This window comes from Oncorhynchus kisutch, linkage group LG12, assembly GCF_002021735.2.
Source record: "Oncorhynchus kisutch isolate 150728-3 linkage group LG12, Okis_V2, whole genome shotgun sequence".
Lineage (NCBI taxonomy): Eukaryota > Metazoa > Chordata > Actinopteri > Salmoniformes > Salmonidae > Oncorhynchus > Oncorhynchus kisutch.
In genome coordinates this window covers 8,812,203-8,827,638 of record NC_034185.2, presented here as the reverse complement: position 1 = coordinate 8,827,638, position 15,436 = coordinate 8,812,203, and the positions used below count along the sequence as shown (strand labels likewise).

Below are 15,436 nucleotides of genomic sequence, written 5' to 3'. Positions count from 1 at the left end.
AAGCAGGCAACAATTGCTCATCATATGTGGGAACTCCTTACAGACTTTTGGAAAAGCATTTCGTCATGAAGCTGATTGAGACCATGCCAAGAGTGTGCAAAGCTGTCACCAAGACAAAGGGTGGCTACTTTGAAGAATCTCAAATATAAAATATATTTTGACTTGATTAACACTTTTTTGGTTACTACATGATTCCATATGTGTTATTTCATCATGTTGATCCCCTCACCATTATTCTACAATGTAGAAAATAGTACAAATAAAGAAGAACCCTGGAATGAGTCGGTGGGTCCAAACTGTTGACTGGTACTGTAAGTTTATTTGACCTTTATCTAACTAGGCAAGTCAGTTTTCAATAACGGCCTAGGAACAGTGGGTTAACTGCCTGTTCAGGGGCAGAACGACAGATTTGTACCTTGTCAGCTCGGGGGTTTGAACTTGCAACCTTCCGGTTACTAGTCCAACGCTCTAACCACCCTTGAGTCAATACTTTGTAGAATAACCTTTTGCAGTGATTAGAGCTTTGAGTCATCTTGGGTATGTCTGTACCAGCTTTGTACATCTGGATTTGGGAATTTTCTCCCATTCTCTCTAGCTGGTTTACTCAAGTGGACTATTTTCATCTTCACGATTGGCTGAATCCTCCTGATGACCTGGTTGGACATGACTCCGACCGGGTCCACCAGGAGGGATCTGACAATAAAGTTGGAAGTCCGTCCCATCCAGTTGGCTGGATGGTGGAAGCCCTCAATGGCGCTTCCCATGCTAATACGTGCTTTTGGCCACTAGAGGCCTCTATCATTCATTTATATATACAGTCATTTACTGCGGTCTCGACTACTGTTTCCCATGGACACCGTGCGAAAGCGAGGCGGCTGGTGTGTTTCCGCTTACCTCACACTGAGAAGAACGAAACCGGTTAGCTTTTGGGACAAAGCGAAGGAAACGACAAAATACCATACAAAAATAAGCCATTTCGCACTTAACCTAACATTTGGAGAATAGTCTGTCTATTTGAATAATTTGAGTCCATGTCCCGACAGTGAGAACGAAGAGGAGGGCTTGAAGGCATTTAGGCTTTTCGTTGGTAAGTGTCTTCTGTTTGTCTCCAGCTACCGGTAAGCATACGGCATCTGTCTGGCTTGTGCTGCATACTGGCGCTGTTCGGTTCTCTCTCTGTCAGTATTATATTCTGATGTTGGCCTCCTGCTTGGTTTAGGCCTATTTTCTACGTTTTGTAACCAGTGAAAAACAGAAACAAATGTTACCTGTTAATAGTTTTGTATTTTGTTTTGTGCCAACATCTGTCTGTTAATAACTAAGTTACTACTAACCTTCTATGTGAGCTCAACAATGTCCTAGGGGACTAGGTTGTCTAGCTAATGTAAGATCTAGTTACTAGTTAGCCTAGAAAATTACAGATCAACACAAAAATCCAAAGTTCAAACCCGCTATCAGACCTTTCGGGCGATTTGAACCTTCAAAAGATCTTCAGTGTTTGTAAACCAACAATGGCATGTCAGTCAGTGTGTCTTTTGCCACAACAGAGATAGAAAGATCGGCCAAGGACCATTGTAATGAGGAAGGACCCCCGTTGTGTTGTGGATGATTAGCCGGGGTTACAATGCCCAGTAAACTAGATACCATAATACATATCTACCGGTCGGACCATAAAAACTTACTGATAACCAGTTCGTAAAATACATAACTATGTGATTATACAAGTTGCCCATCCCTTTAGATGGGTGGTACTACAACAGACTCACACTCCTTGTTGTTACAGTAGCCTTATGTCTAATTAAACGTGATCATCCGTTTTACACAGAAGATCATTTATTATCTAGTTGTCCAGTTACAGCAGTAACCTATATTGTGGTAACTTTAGGGCTGTGATATTGTCTCTCGGTAATATTTCCCAACCGTTTTACATGTTGACATGTCCTGACATGCCAGCACATCACTAGCAATGCATTTACACAACCTACAGTGTGTAATTGTTGTAATCTTAGCGCTTTTAGTGATACATTGTTGCAATAAATCCGAATGTTCAGCTGATTACATTGTATCAATATGTGTGTGTGTGTGTGTGTGTGTGTGTGGACCAGATCCTTAGTGATGTGGACACCGAGGAATGTATGTAGATGTGTGTACAGTCGTTGGGGCATGCGCACTGCACTCTGTTTAGCTGGCAGTACAGTTGCACGTGTTAACGCGTGTGACTCGTGTCGATTCAGCGTCAGCTGTACTAGTACGAGGACGTTCTATATTTACATTTTGCCAAGTCTGCTAGGCGCAGTTAATAGATTAGTGTATATCTTTTCATTTTTAGTTATAACGGTAGACTTACATATTGTGGTTATATCACAACCCAGTTAAAGTAATTTATCATTACAGAGCAATTAAGACAACAAAGTAGGCAAGTAGAATTTGATAAGCAACAAATCAGTTTTCAAATCTCAGAAAAAGTACATCACTCTCTCTCGTGTACAGCAGGCAGCAGAGAGCAGGGATGGGCAAAGTGATGCTTATTTGTTAGAATATATATTGTTTCAAATTAGCAACAAAACATTTTGTTGACCAAATATGACACTCACTCATTGACCTCATACAAAAATGTTGGTAGACAGATTTTGGGTGGAGTAAAACCTCCATAAAAGATTCCTCACTTAGGCTTATTTTCATGGATAGATATTTGGTGGTTGCCTCTTCCTCTCTGCTCTTACTCTTTTTGTCCCTTTCTCTTTCTCCCCCTCCCCATGCTGTCTCTCTCTCCATACGAAGGCCCCCCTCTCTCGTTTCACTCTTGTGCCTCTTTCTCTATGCCTCAATCTGGGTTCTCTCCTCTCAGCCCCAGCCTGGCTCTAGGCAGCTCCATCAGAGTAGAGGGCTGAACTCAAGGCATTAGTCAGGCCTATCAGATGGCAGTCTCTTCACGGCTGTTCCCTGGCACACTGAGTGCTCTGTTCCCAGACACATGCCTTCGCCCCCTCTCTCCTCCCTGCTCTCTTTGAGCTCCAGACACATGCCTTCGCTCCCTCTCTCCTCCCTGCTCTCTTTGAGCTCCAGACACATGCCTTCGCTCCCTCTCTCCTCCCTGCTCTCTTTGAGCTCCAGACACATGCCTTCGCTCCCTCTCTCCTCCCTGCTCTCTTTGAGCTCCAGACACATGCCTCCGCTCCCTTTCTCCTCCCTGCTCTCTTTGAGCTCCAGACACATGCCTTCTCTCCCTCTCTCCTCCCTGCTCTCTTTGAGCTCCAGACACATGCCTTCGCTCCCTCTCTCCTCCCTGCTCTCTTTGAGCTCCAGACACATGCCTTCTCTCCCCTGCGCTCTCTCTCTCTCGCTCTCTCTCTCTCTCTCTCTCTCTCTCTCTCTCTCTCTCTCCTGCTCTCTCTCTCTCTCCCCTGCTCTCTCTCTCTCTCTCTCTCTCCTGCGCTCTCTCTCCTCTGAGCTCTCTCTCTCCCCCCTGCGCTCTCTCTCTCGCTCTCTCCTGCTCTCTCTATCTCTCTCTCTCCCCTGCTCTCTCTCCTGCCTGCTCTCTCCTGCTCTCTCTCTCTCCTGCCTGCTCTCTCTCTCTCCTGCCTGCTCTCTCTCTCCTGCCTGCTCTCTCTCTCTCCTGCCTGCTCTCTCTCTCCTGCCTGCTCTCTCTCTTTCCTGCCTGCTCTCTCTCCTGTGCTCTCATCTCTCCTGCCTGCTCTCTCTCTCCTGCCTGCTCTCTCTCTCTCCTGCCTGCTCTCTCTCTCCTGCCTGCTCTCGCTCCCTGCTCTCTTTCTCTCCTGCCTGCTCTCTCTCTCTCTCCTGCCTGCTCTCTCTCTCTCCCCTGCTCTCTCTCTCCCCTGCTCTCTCTCTCTCTCCCCTACTCTCTCTCTCCCCTGCTCTCTCTCTCCTGCCTGTTCTCTCTCTCTCCCCTACTCTCTCTCTCCCCTACTCTATTTCTCCCCTGCTCTCTCTCTCCTGCCTGCTCTCTCTCTCTCCCCTACTATCTCTCTCCCCTACTCTCTCTCTCCCCTGCTCTCTCTCTCCTGCCTGCTCTCTCTCTCCCCTACTCTCTCTCTCTCCCCTACTCTCTCTCTCCCCTGCTCTCTCTCTCCTGCCTGCTCTCTCTCTCCTGCCTGCTCTCTCTCTCCCCTGCTCTCTCTCTCCCCTACTCTCTCTCTCCCCTACTCTCTCTCTCCCCTACTCTCTCTCTCCCCTGCTCTCTCTCCTGCCTGCTCTCTCTCTCCTGCCTGCTCTCTCTCTCCTGCCTGCTCTCTCTCTCCTGCCTGCTCTCTCTCTTCCCCTGCTCTCTCTCTCCTGCCTGCTCTCTCTTTCTCCTGCCTGCTCTCTCTTTCTCCTGCCTGCTCTCTCTTTCTCCTGCCTGCTCTCTCTCTCTCCTGCCTGCTCTCTCTCTCCTGCCTGCTCTCTCTCTCTCCTGCCTGCTCTCTCTCTCCTGCCTGCGCTCTCTCTCTCCTGCCTGCTCTCTCTCTCTCCTGCTCTCTCTCCTGCCTGCGCTCTCTCTCTCTCCTGCCTGCTCTCTCTCCTGCCTGCTCTCTCTCTCTCCTGCCTGCTCTCGCTCCCCTGCTCTCTTTCTCTCCTGCCTGCTCTCTCTCTCCTGCCTGCTCTCTCTCTCTCCCCTGCTCTCTCTCTCTCTCCCCTGCTCTCTCTCTCTCCCCTACTCTCTCTCTCCCCTGCTCTCTCCCCTACTCTCTCTCCTGCCTGCTCTCCCCCGTCTGTCTTTGCAATCTAGAAGCCATGGGCAGCAGGGAAACCACAGCACGTTGGAGTGGAGGAGTTTCTCTTCCACAAGTCTCTCTCACTCCCCTCCCATCCCTCTATCCTCTATTTCCCTCCCTCCTTCAGAAGTTGAGATCCTTAGGCGTGTTGTGCCAATATACATTAGGCTCACATGACTGACTGGTGAACAAGATAAGGATACCTCATGACCAGGGGGTTGATGTTGTTGACAAACATCAGGCCCACTTTTCTCTGAGGGAGGAGTTGAGGAGAACAGCACATTAAGAATGTTCCTTTTTTCAAAAAGCCCTTTGACATTAGACTCAATTTCCACCGGGATTTTACTGACCTTGTAATCTGATTTACAGCAGCAATCAGCAATCATGTGATAGTAGAGTAGTACTCACTTACAGCAGCATTCATGTGACAGTGGAGTAGTACTCACTTACAGCAGCATTCAGGTGACAGTGGAGTAGTACTCACTTACAGCAGCATTCAGGTGATAGTAGAGTAGTACTCACTTACAGCAGCATTCAGGTGATAGTAGAGTAGTACTCACTTACAGCAGCATTCAGGTGACAGTAGAGTAGTACTCACTTACAGCAGCATTCATGTGACAGTGGAGTAGTACTCACTTACAGCAGCATTCAGGTGATAGTAGAGTAGTACTCACTTACAGCAGCATTCAGGTGACAGTGGAGTAGTACTCACTTACAGCAGCATTCAGGTGACAGTGGAGTAGTACTCACTTACAGCAGCATTCAGGTGATAGTAGAGTAGTACTCACTTACAGCAGCATTCAGGTGATAGTAGAGTAGTACTCACTTACAGCAGCATTCAGGTGACAGTGGAGTAGTACTCACTTACAGCAGCATTCAGGTGACAGTAGAGTAGTACTCACTTACAGCAGCATTCAGGTGATAGTAGAGTAGTACTCACTTACAGCAGCATTCAGGTGATAGTAGAGTAGTACTCACTTACAGCAGCATTCAGGTGATAGTGGAGTAGTACTCACTTACAGCAGCATTCAGGTGATAGTAGAGTAGTACTCACTTACAGCAGCATTCAGGTGATAGTAGAGTAGTACTCACTTACAGCAGCATTCAGGTGATAGTAGAGTAGTACTCACTTACAGCAGCATTCAGGTGATAGTAGAGTAGTACTCACTTACAGCAGCATTCAGGTGACAGTGGAGTAGTACTCACTTACAGCAGCATTCAGGTGATAGTAGAGTAGTACTCACTTACAGCAGCATTCAGGTGATAGTAGAGTAGTACTCACTTACAGCAGCATTCAGGTGACAGTGGAGTAGTACTCACTTACAGCAGCATTCAGGTGACAGTAGAGTAGTACTCACTTACAGCAGCATTCAGGTGATAGTAGAGTAGTACTCACTTACAGCAGCATTCAGGTGATAGTAGAGTAGTACTCACTTACAGCAGCATTCAGGTGATAGTGGAGTAGTACTCACTTACAGCAGCATTCAGGTGATAGTGGAGTAGTACTCACTTACAGCAGCATTCAGGTGATAGTGGAGTAGTACTCACTTACAGCAGCATTCAGGTGATAGTAGAGTAGTACTCACTTACAGCAGCATTCAGGTGACAGTGGAGTAGTACTCACTTACAGCAGCATTCAGGTGATAGTGGAGTAGTACTCACTTACAGCAGCATTCAGGTGATAGTAGAGTAGTACTCACTTACAGCAGCATTCAGGTGATAGTAGAGTAGTACTCACTTACAGCAGCATTCAGGTGATAGTAGAGTAGTACTCACTTACAGCAGCATTCAGGTGATAGTAGAGTAGTACTCACTTACAGCAGCATTCAGGTGACAGTGGAGTAGTACTCACTTACAGCAGCATTCAGGTGATAGTAGAGTAGTACTCACTTACAGCAGCATTCAGGTGATAGTAGAGTAGTACTCACTTACAGCAGCATTCAGGTGACAGTGGAGTAGTACTCACTTACAGCAGCATTCAGGTGACAGTAGAGTAGTACTCACTTACAGCAGCATTCAGGTGATAGTAGAGTAGTACTCACTTACAGCAGCATTCAGGTGATAGTAGAGTAGTACTCACTTACAGCAGCATTCAGGTGATAGTGGAGTAGTACTCACTTACAGCAGCATTCAGGTGATAGTAGAGTAGTACTCACTTACAGCAGCATTCAGGTGATAGTAGAGTAGTACTCACTTACAGCAGCATTCAGGTGATAGTAGAGTAGTACTCACTTACAGCAGCATTCAGGTGATAGTAGAGTAGTACTCACTTACAGCAGCATTCAGGTGATAGTAGAGTAGTACTCACTTACAGCAGCATTCAGGTGATAGTAGAGTAGTACTCACTTACAGCAGCATTCAGGTGACAGTGGAGTAGTACTCACTTACAGCAGCATTCAGGTGACAGTGGAGTAGTACTGAGAGCTTTTCCCCCTTAACCAGACACAAGGGTCTGTGTCCCAAATGGCAGCCTATTCCCTATACAGTGCACTACTTTCCCGATATAATGTGCTACTTTTGACCAGAGGCCTATAGGCCTCAAAAGTAGTGCACTAGCCTATATAGGGAATAGAGTAGTCATATGGGACAGGACCGAGATGTGAGAAGTTACAAGCAGGCCATCAGATTTCAGACTGAAAACACTGCACTGACCTCACCATGCGCTGACCAGGGACCATGTTTATTTCTTCTAAGGATTCAATTTGATATTCAGGAACATGGGTTGTAACCAAATCTCACCTGCTTGCGGACTAGATAGTCTGTTTCGTCTGTCACGAGATTACATGAGTTGTAAAATGAACTTACTCATCGATGACACAACATCCAGAATCACATCAGTTGCAGGCACCAACTCAGACAACTAGGCAAAAATAATTATTTTGTTTTTTGTAACAATTTATTTCCAGTGACATATCCGTTTCATTGGCAGTTGTATTGTAAGCCTGGGGCCCAGACTGTTTGATTCAGGAAGTGTTCTGTTGGGGCCCAGACTGTTTGATTCAGGAAGTGTTCTGTTGGGGCCCAGACTGTTTGATTCAGGAAGTGTTCTGTTGGGGCCCAGAATGTTTGATTCAGGAAGTGTTCTGTTGGGGCCCAGACTGTTTGATTCAGGAAGTGTTCTGTTGGGGCCCAGACTGTTTGATTCAGGAAGTGTTCTGTTGGGGCCCAGACTGTTTGATTCAGGAAGTGTTCTGTTGGGGCCCAGACTGTTTGATTCAGGAAGTGTTCTGTTGATAGGCCGGTTCGTTCAAACTTTGAAGGTGTTGCTCACAGTATAAAACCAGGAAACATTCATTTCTATTGTCATTGTGTTACGTTCCTTAAGAAGACGTTGACGACAGAGGCCAAAACAATGCTTACAATGCTTTCTTGAAGGGCCAACTGAGAGCGGAGCTCAACGGAAAGGCTGGGCGTTAGGAGCAGAGCAATATTAGGTTATGTGTCAGTACGACTACTAGGCGATGGTATGATGACTAGACGACGTGGTGGTGGTGGTATGATGACTAGGCGACGTGGTGGTGGTATGATGACTAGGCGACGTGGTGGTGGTATGATGACTAGACGACGTGGTGGTGGTGGTGGTATGATGACTAGGCGACGTGGTGGTGGTGGTATGATGACTAGACGTGGTGGTGGTGGTATGATGACTAGGCGACGTGGTGGTGGTATGATGACTAGGCGACGTGGTGGTATGATGACTAGGCGACGTGGTGGTGGTTGTATGATGACTAGACGTGGTGGTGGTGGTACGATGACTAGACGTGGTGGTGGTGGTATGATGACTAGGCGACGTGGTGGTGGTGACTAGACGACGTGGTGGTGGTGGTATGATGACTAGGCGACGTGGTGGTGGTATGATGACTAGGCGACGTGGTGGTGGTATGATGACTAGACGTGGTGGTGGTTGTATGATGACTAGGCGACGTGGTGGTGGTGGTACGATGACTAGATGTGGTGGTGGTGGTATGATGACTAGGCGACGTGGTGGTGGTGGTATGATGACTAGGCGACGTGGTGGTGGTGGTATGATGACTAGGTGACGTGGGGGTGGTGGTGGTATGATGACTAGGCGATGTGGTGGTGGTGGTATGATGACTAGGCGACGTGGTGGTGGTATGATGACTAGACGACGTGGTGGTGGTATGATGACTAGACGTGGTGGTGGTATGATGACTAGGCGATGTGGTGGTGGTATGATGACTAGGCGACGTGGTGGTGGTGGTATGATGACTAGACCACGTGGTGGTGGTTGTATGATGACTAGGCGACATGGTGGTGGTGGTGGTATGATGACTAGGCGACGTGGTGGTGGTTGTATGATGACTAGACGTGGTGGTGGTGGTATGATGACTAGACGTGGTGGTGGTGGTATGATGACTAGGCGACGTGGTGGTGGTGGTATGATGACTAGGCGACGTGGTGGTGGTTGTATGATTACTAGGCGACGTGGTGGTGGTGGTGGTGGTGGTGGTATGATGACTAGGCGACGTGGTGGTGGTGGTATGATGACTAGGCGACGTGGTGGTGGTGGTATGATGACTAGGCGACGTGGTGGTATGATGACTAGGCGACGTGGTGGTGGTGGTATGATGACTAGGCGACGTGGTGGTGGTATGATTACTAGGCGACGTGGTGGTGGTGGTGGTATGATGACTAGGCGATGTGGTGGTGGTGGTGGTTTGATGACTAGGCGACGTGGTGGTGGTGGTGGTATGATGACTAGGCGACGTGGTGGTGGTGGTATGATGACTAGACGACGTGGTGGTGGTATGATGACTAGACGACGTGGTGGTGGTGGTATGATGACTAGACGACGTGGTGGTGGTGGTGGTATGATGACTAGGCGACGTGGTGGTGGTGGTATGATTACTATGCGATGTGGTGGTGGTGGTGGTATGATGACTAGGCGACGTGGTGGTGGTGGTATGATGACTAGACGACGTGGTGGTGGTATGATGACTAGGCGACGTGGTGGTGGTGGTATGATGACTAGGCGACGTGGTGGTGGTGGTATGATGACTAGGCGACGTGGTGGTATGATGACTAGGCGACGTGGTGGTGGTGGTGGTATGATGACTAGGCGACGTGGTGGTGGTGGTATGATGACTAGGCGACGTGGTGGTGGTATGATGACTAGGCGACGTGGTGGTGGTGGTATGATGACTAGGCGACGTGGTGGTGGTGGTATGATGACTAGGCGACGTGGTGGTGGTGGTGGTATGATGACTAGGCGACGTGGTGGTGGTGGTATGATGACTAGACGACGTGGTGGTGGTGGTGGTATGATGACTAGGCGACGTGGTGGTGGTATGATGACTAGGCGACGTGGTGGTGGTTGTATGATGACTAGGCGACGTGGTGGTGGTGGTATGATGACTAGACGTGGTGGTGGTGGTATGATGACTAGACGACGTGGTGGTGGTGGTATGATGACTAGGCGACGTGGTGGTGGTGGTGGTATGATGACTAGGCGACGTGGTGGTGGTGGTGGTATGATGACTAGGCGACGTGTTGGTGGTATGATGACTAGGCGACATGGTGGTGGTTGTATGATGACTAGACGTGGTGGTGGTGGTATGATGACTAGACGACGTGGTGGTGGTATGATGACTAGACGACGTGGTGGTATGATGACTAGGCGACGTGGTGGTTGTGGTATGATGACTAGGCGACGTGGTGGTTGTGGTATGATTACTAGACGACGTGGTGGTATGATGACTAGGCGACGTGGTGGTGGTGGTATGATGACTAGACGACGTGGTGGTGGTGGTATGATTACTAGACGACGTGGTGGTGGTGGTATGATTACTAGGCGACGTGGTGGTGGTGGTATGATGACTAGGCGACGTGGTGGTGGTGGTATGATGACTAGGCGACGTGGTGGTGGTGGTATGATGACTAGGCGACGTGGTGGTGGTGGTATGATGACTAGGCGACGTGGTGGTGGTGGTATGATGACTAGGCGACGTGGTGGTGGTGGTATGATGACTAGGCGACGTGGTGGTGGTGGTATGATGACTAGACGACGTGGTGGTGGTGGTATGACGACTGGCGACGTGGTGGTGGTGGTATGACGACTGGCGACGTGGTGGTGGTATGATGACTAGGCGACGTGGTGGTGGTATGATGACTAGACGTGGTGGTGGTACGACGACTGTCTTATTACAGAGTTCTAATCATTGACGTGATTCAGTGTTCATATCAGACAATCTACAGTAGCAGGCCGTGTGGTGATGCCATCCTGCCGTCCTAGATCACGCAGCACGCTACCTTACTCTGCAGAGGGCAACACGAGAAGACCTTGGAGGAGGCAGATATGAGGTCAAACGATTTTAGGAATGTAAAAGATAAATAATGACTCAGAAAATAGATTACACACAATATATTCACAAGGTAAAACAAAAAAAATGTCCCTTCACACTCCTGGTGATCTTATTCCTACAGGCCAATCAGGCTGCTTTGTGTTGCAGAATTTCGCAACTTTGGATTCATCACATTCTCAGGCTTGAGAAAGTAACCAATCTCATTCTGCTTTCGGCTTCCCTTCACAAATATCGCAGCAGCCCTGCTATGCAAACAGCTAGGCTACACCTGAAGAGGTTCTTTGAACTAACACAATATGACAGTTGATGTGGATTGTGTGTGTTTTTGTTTGTTTGTTGGTTAGAGAGCGGGCCATCTTGTCCTTACCGAGTCCATCTACGTCAACAAAGCTCTGCAGAATATCCCAGAGTGCATTGCAAGTGCAACCAATGCTATGATGATGTAGTGCCAGCGTAGACCGTTTACCACCTCCCACCAGCCGGTGTGCAGGTAACTCTGTCTTTCTACCGGGGAGCAGAACGCAAGGTGGCAGAAGGGGATCAGAACAGATTTTCATGTTCCACAAGGTGTGTGTGTGTGTGTATGTGTGTGTGTGTGTGTGTGTATGTGTGTGTGTGTGTGTGTGTGTGTGTGTGTGTGTGTATGTGTATGTGTATGTGTATGTGTGTGTGTATGTGTATGTGTGTGTGTGTGTGTGTGTGTCTTGCCATTACCTACCGGGCCTATGTTCTGGTGCCATCTGCCATGCAGCAGAAATGGAATCCAATCACATCTTCCCCCCCTGCTCTGTTCTGTTCAGCTCAGCAGCTCCATGCTATTAGCTATACGGCCCACTGCCTTCTACTCTCCTGAGGCAAACTGCCTGCCAGGCTAGCCTGCTATTGCCACTGACTGCTGACTAATACAGCCGAACACTAGGCTATCGCTCCCTAATCGCTACCCACTAATGAAGGTTCTACACCTGGATCTCATTTGTGTTAATGATGTTGATGTGGATTTGTTTTCTCCTATTCGTTTTTTTATCCGCTGAGTGTTATCTGTAGTTTCTCCGAGGGAGGGGGGGCTAAGGGTAGTGTCTCTGAAGGAGGGGGGGCTAAGGGTAGTGTCTCTGAGGGAGGGGGGGCTAAGGGTAGTGTCTCTGAGGGAGGGAGGGGGGGGGGCTAAGGGTAGTGTCCCTGAGGGAGGGAGGGGGGGCTAAGGGTAGTGTCTCTGAGGGAGGGGGGGCTAAGGGTAGTGTCTCTGAGGGAGGGAGGGGGGGCTAAGGGTAGTGTCTCTGAGGGAGGGGGGGCTAAGGGTAGTGTCTCTGAGGGAGGGAGGGGGGGCTAAGGGTAGTGTCTCTGAGGGAGGGAGGGGGGGCTAAGGGTAGTGTCTCTGAGGGAGGGAGGGGGGGCTAAGGTAGTGTCTCTGAGGGAGGGAGGGGGGGCTAAGGATAGTGTCTCTGAGGGAGGGGGGGCTAAGGGTAGTGTCTCTGAGGGAGGGGGGGGCTAAGGGTAGTGTCTCTGAGGGAGGGAGGGGGGGCTAAGGGTAGTGTCTCTGAGGGAGGGAGGGGGGGACTAAGGGTAGTGTCTCAGAGGGAGGGGGGCTAAGGGTAGTGTCTCAGAGGGAGGGAGGGGGGGGGGGACTAAGGGTAGTGCCTCTGAGGGAGGGAGGGAGGGAGGGAGGGAGGGAGGGAGGGAGGGAGGGAGGGAGGGAGGGAGGGAGGGAGGGAGGGGGGGGGGGACTAAGGGTAGTGTCTCTGAGGGAGGGGGGGGGGGCTAAGGGTAGTGTCTCTGAGGGAGGGAGGGGGGGCTAAGGGTAGTGTCTCCGAGGGAAGGAGGGGGGGCTAAGGGTAGTGTCTCCGAGGGAAGGAGGGGGGGCTAAGGGTAGTGTCTCCGAGGGAAGGGGAAGGCTAAGGGTAGTGTCTCTGGGGGAGGGGGGGCTAAGGGTTGTGTCTCTGAGGGAGGGGGGGCTAAGGGTAGTGTCTCTGAGGGAGGGGGGGCTAAGGGTAGTGTCTCTGAGGGAGGGGGGGCTAAGGGTAGTGTCTCTGAGGGTGGGGGGGCTAAGGGTAGTGTCTCTGAAGGAGGGGGGGCTAAGGGTAGTGTCTCCGAGGGAAGGGGAAGGCTAAGGGTAGTGTCTCCGAGGGAGGGGGGGCTAAGGGTAGTGTCTCTGAGGGAGGGAGGGGGGGACTAAGGGTAGTGTCTCTGAGGGAGGGAGGGGGGGACTAAGGGTAGTGTCTCAGAGGGAGGGGGCTAAGGGTAGTGTCTCAGAGGGAGGGAGGGGGGGGACTAAGGGTAGTGCCTCTGAGGGAGGGAGGGAGGGAGGGAGGGAGGGGGGGACTAAGGGTAGTGTCTCTGAGGGAGGGGGGCTAAGGGTAGTTTCTCAGAGGGAGGGGGGGCTAAGGGTAGTGTCTCAGAGAGAAGGGGAAGGCTAAGGGTAGTGTCTCTGAGGGAGGGAGGGAGGGGTGGCTAAGGGTAGTCTCCCTGAGTGAGGGGGGATAAGGGTAGTGTCTCTGAGGGAGGGGTGGCTAAGGGTAGTGTCTCTGAGGGAGGGAGGGGGGGCTAAGGTAGTGTGGCTAAGGGTAGTGTCTCTGAGGGAGGGGCTAAGGGTAGTGTCTCTGAGGGAGGGGCTAAGGGTAGTGTCTCCGAGAGAAGGGGGGGCTAAGGATAGTGTCTCCGAGGGAAGGGGGGGCTAAGGGTAGTGTCTCTGAGGGAGGGGTGGCTAAGGGTAGTGTCTCTGAGGGAGGGGGGATAAGGGTAGTGTCTCTGAGGGAGGGGTGGCTAAGGGTAGTGTCTCTGAGGGAGGGGGATAAGGGTAGTGTCTCTGAAGGAGGGGGGGCTAAGGGTAGTGTCTCCGAGGGAAGGGGAAGGATAAGGGTAGTGTCTCCGAGGGAGGGGGGGCTAAGGGTAGTGTCTCTGAGGGAGGGAGGGGGGACTAAGGGTAGTGTCTCTGAGGGAGGGAGGGGGGGACTAAGGGTAGTGTCTCAGAGGGAGGGGGGCTAAGGGTAGTGTCTCAGAGGGAGGGAGGGGGGGGGACTAAGGGTAGTGCCTCTGAGGGAGGGAGGGAGGGAGGGAGGGAGGGAGGGAGGGAGGGAGGGAGGGAGGGAGGGAGGGAGGGAGGGAGGGAGGGAGGGGGGGGGACTAAGGGTAGTGTCTCTGAGGGAGGGGGGGGCTAAGGGTAGTGTCTCAGAGGGAGGGGGGGGCTAAGGGTAGTGTCTCAGAGAGAAGGGGAAGGCTAAGGGTAGTGTCTCTGAGGGAGGGAGGGAGGGAGGGAGGGGTGGCTAAGGGTAGTCTCCCTGAGTGAGGGGGGATAAGGGTAGTGTCTCTGAGGGAGGGGGGGATAAGGGTAGTGTCTCTGAGGGAGGGGTGGCTAAGGGTAGTGTCTCTGAGGGAGGGGTGGCTAAGGGTAGTGTCTCTGAGGGAGGGGTGGCTAAGGGTAGTGTCTCTGAGGGAGGGGTGGCTAAGGGTAGTGTCTCTGAGGGAGGGGGGATAAGGGTAGTGTCTCTGAGGGAGGGGCTAAGGGTAGTGTCTCTGAGGGAGGGGCTAAGGGTAGTGTCTCTGAGGGAGGGTCTAAGGGTAGTGTCTCCGAGGGAAGGGGGGGCTAAGGATAGTGTCTCCGAGGGAAGGGGGGGCTAAGGGTAGTGTCTCCGAGGGAAGGGGAAGGCTAAGGGTAGTGTCTCTGACGGAGGGGGGGCTAAGGGTAGTTTCTCAGAGGGAGGGGGGGCTAAGGGTAGTGTCTCAGAGAGAAGGGGAAGGCTAAGGGTAGTGTCTCTGAGGGAGGGAGGGAGGGGTGGCTAAGGGTAGTCTCCCTGAGTGAGGGGGGATAAGGGTAGTGTCTCTGAGGGAGGGGTGGCTAAGGGTAGTGTCTCTGAGGGAGGGAGGGGGGGCTAAGGTAGTGTGGCTAAGGGTAGTGTCTCTGAGGGAGGGGCTAAGGGTAGTGTCTCTGAGGGAGGGGCTAAGGGTAGTGTCTCCGAGAGAAGGGGGGGCTAAGGATAGTGTCTCCGAGGGAAGGGGGGGCTAAGGGTAGTGTCTCTGAGGGAGGGGTGGCTAAGGGTAGTGTCTCTGAGGGAGGGGGGATAAGGGTAGTGTCTCTGAGGGAGGGGTGGCTAAGGGTAGTGTCTCTGAGGGAGGGGGATAAGGGTAGTGTCTCTGAAGGAGGGGGGCTAAGGGTAGTGTCTCCGAGGGAAGGGGAAGGATAAGGGTAGTGTCTCCGAGGGAGGGGGGGCTAAGGGTAGTGTCTCTGAGGGAGGGAGGGGGGGACTAAGGGTAGTGTCTCTGAGGGAGGGAGGGGGGGGACTAAGGGTAGTGTCTCAGAGGGAGGGGGCTAAGGGTAGTGTCTCAGAGGGAGGGAGGGGGGGGGACTAAGGGTAGTGCCTCTGAGGGAGGGAGGGAGGGAGGGAGGGAGGGAGGGAGGGAGGGAGGGAG

The 15,436-nt window shown here is 51.5% G+C and overlaps 1 protein-coding gene across 2 annotated transcripts in view; it reads left to right on the top strand.

Moving 5' to 3' along the window:
- Positions 1–850: 850 nt before the first annotated feature.
- The window catches only part of LOC116376494 (sushi domain-containing protein 6-like), a 61,685-nt gene continuing 47,099 nt past the window's right edge, over positions 851–15,436 (top strand). The window contains exons 1-2 of one of the 2 annotated variants that reach the window (XM_031836820.1): positions 851–1,087; positions 11,380–11,525. The gene's annotated coding sequence lies outside the window, so the exon portion shown is untranslated. The remainder of the gene's footprint in view (positions 1,088–11,379; positions 11,526–15,436) is intronic. The other variant, XM_031836819.1, reaches the window with a different exon arrangement.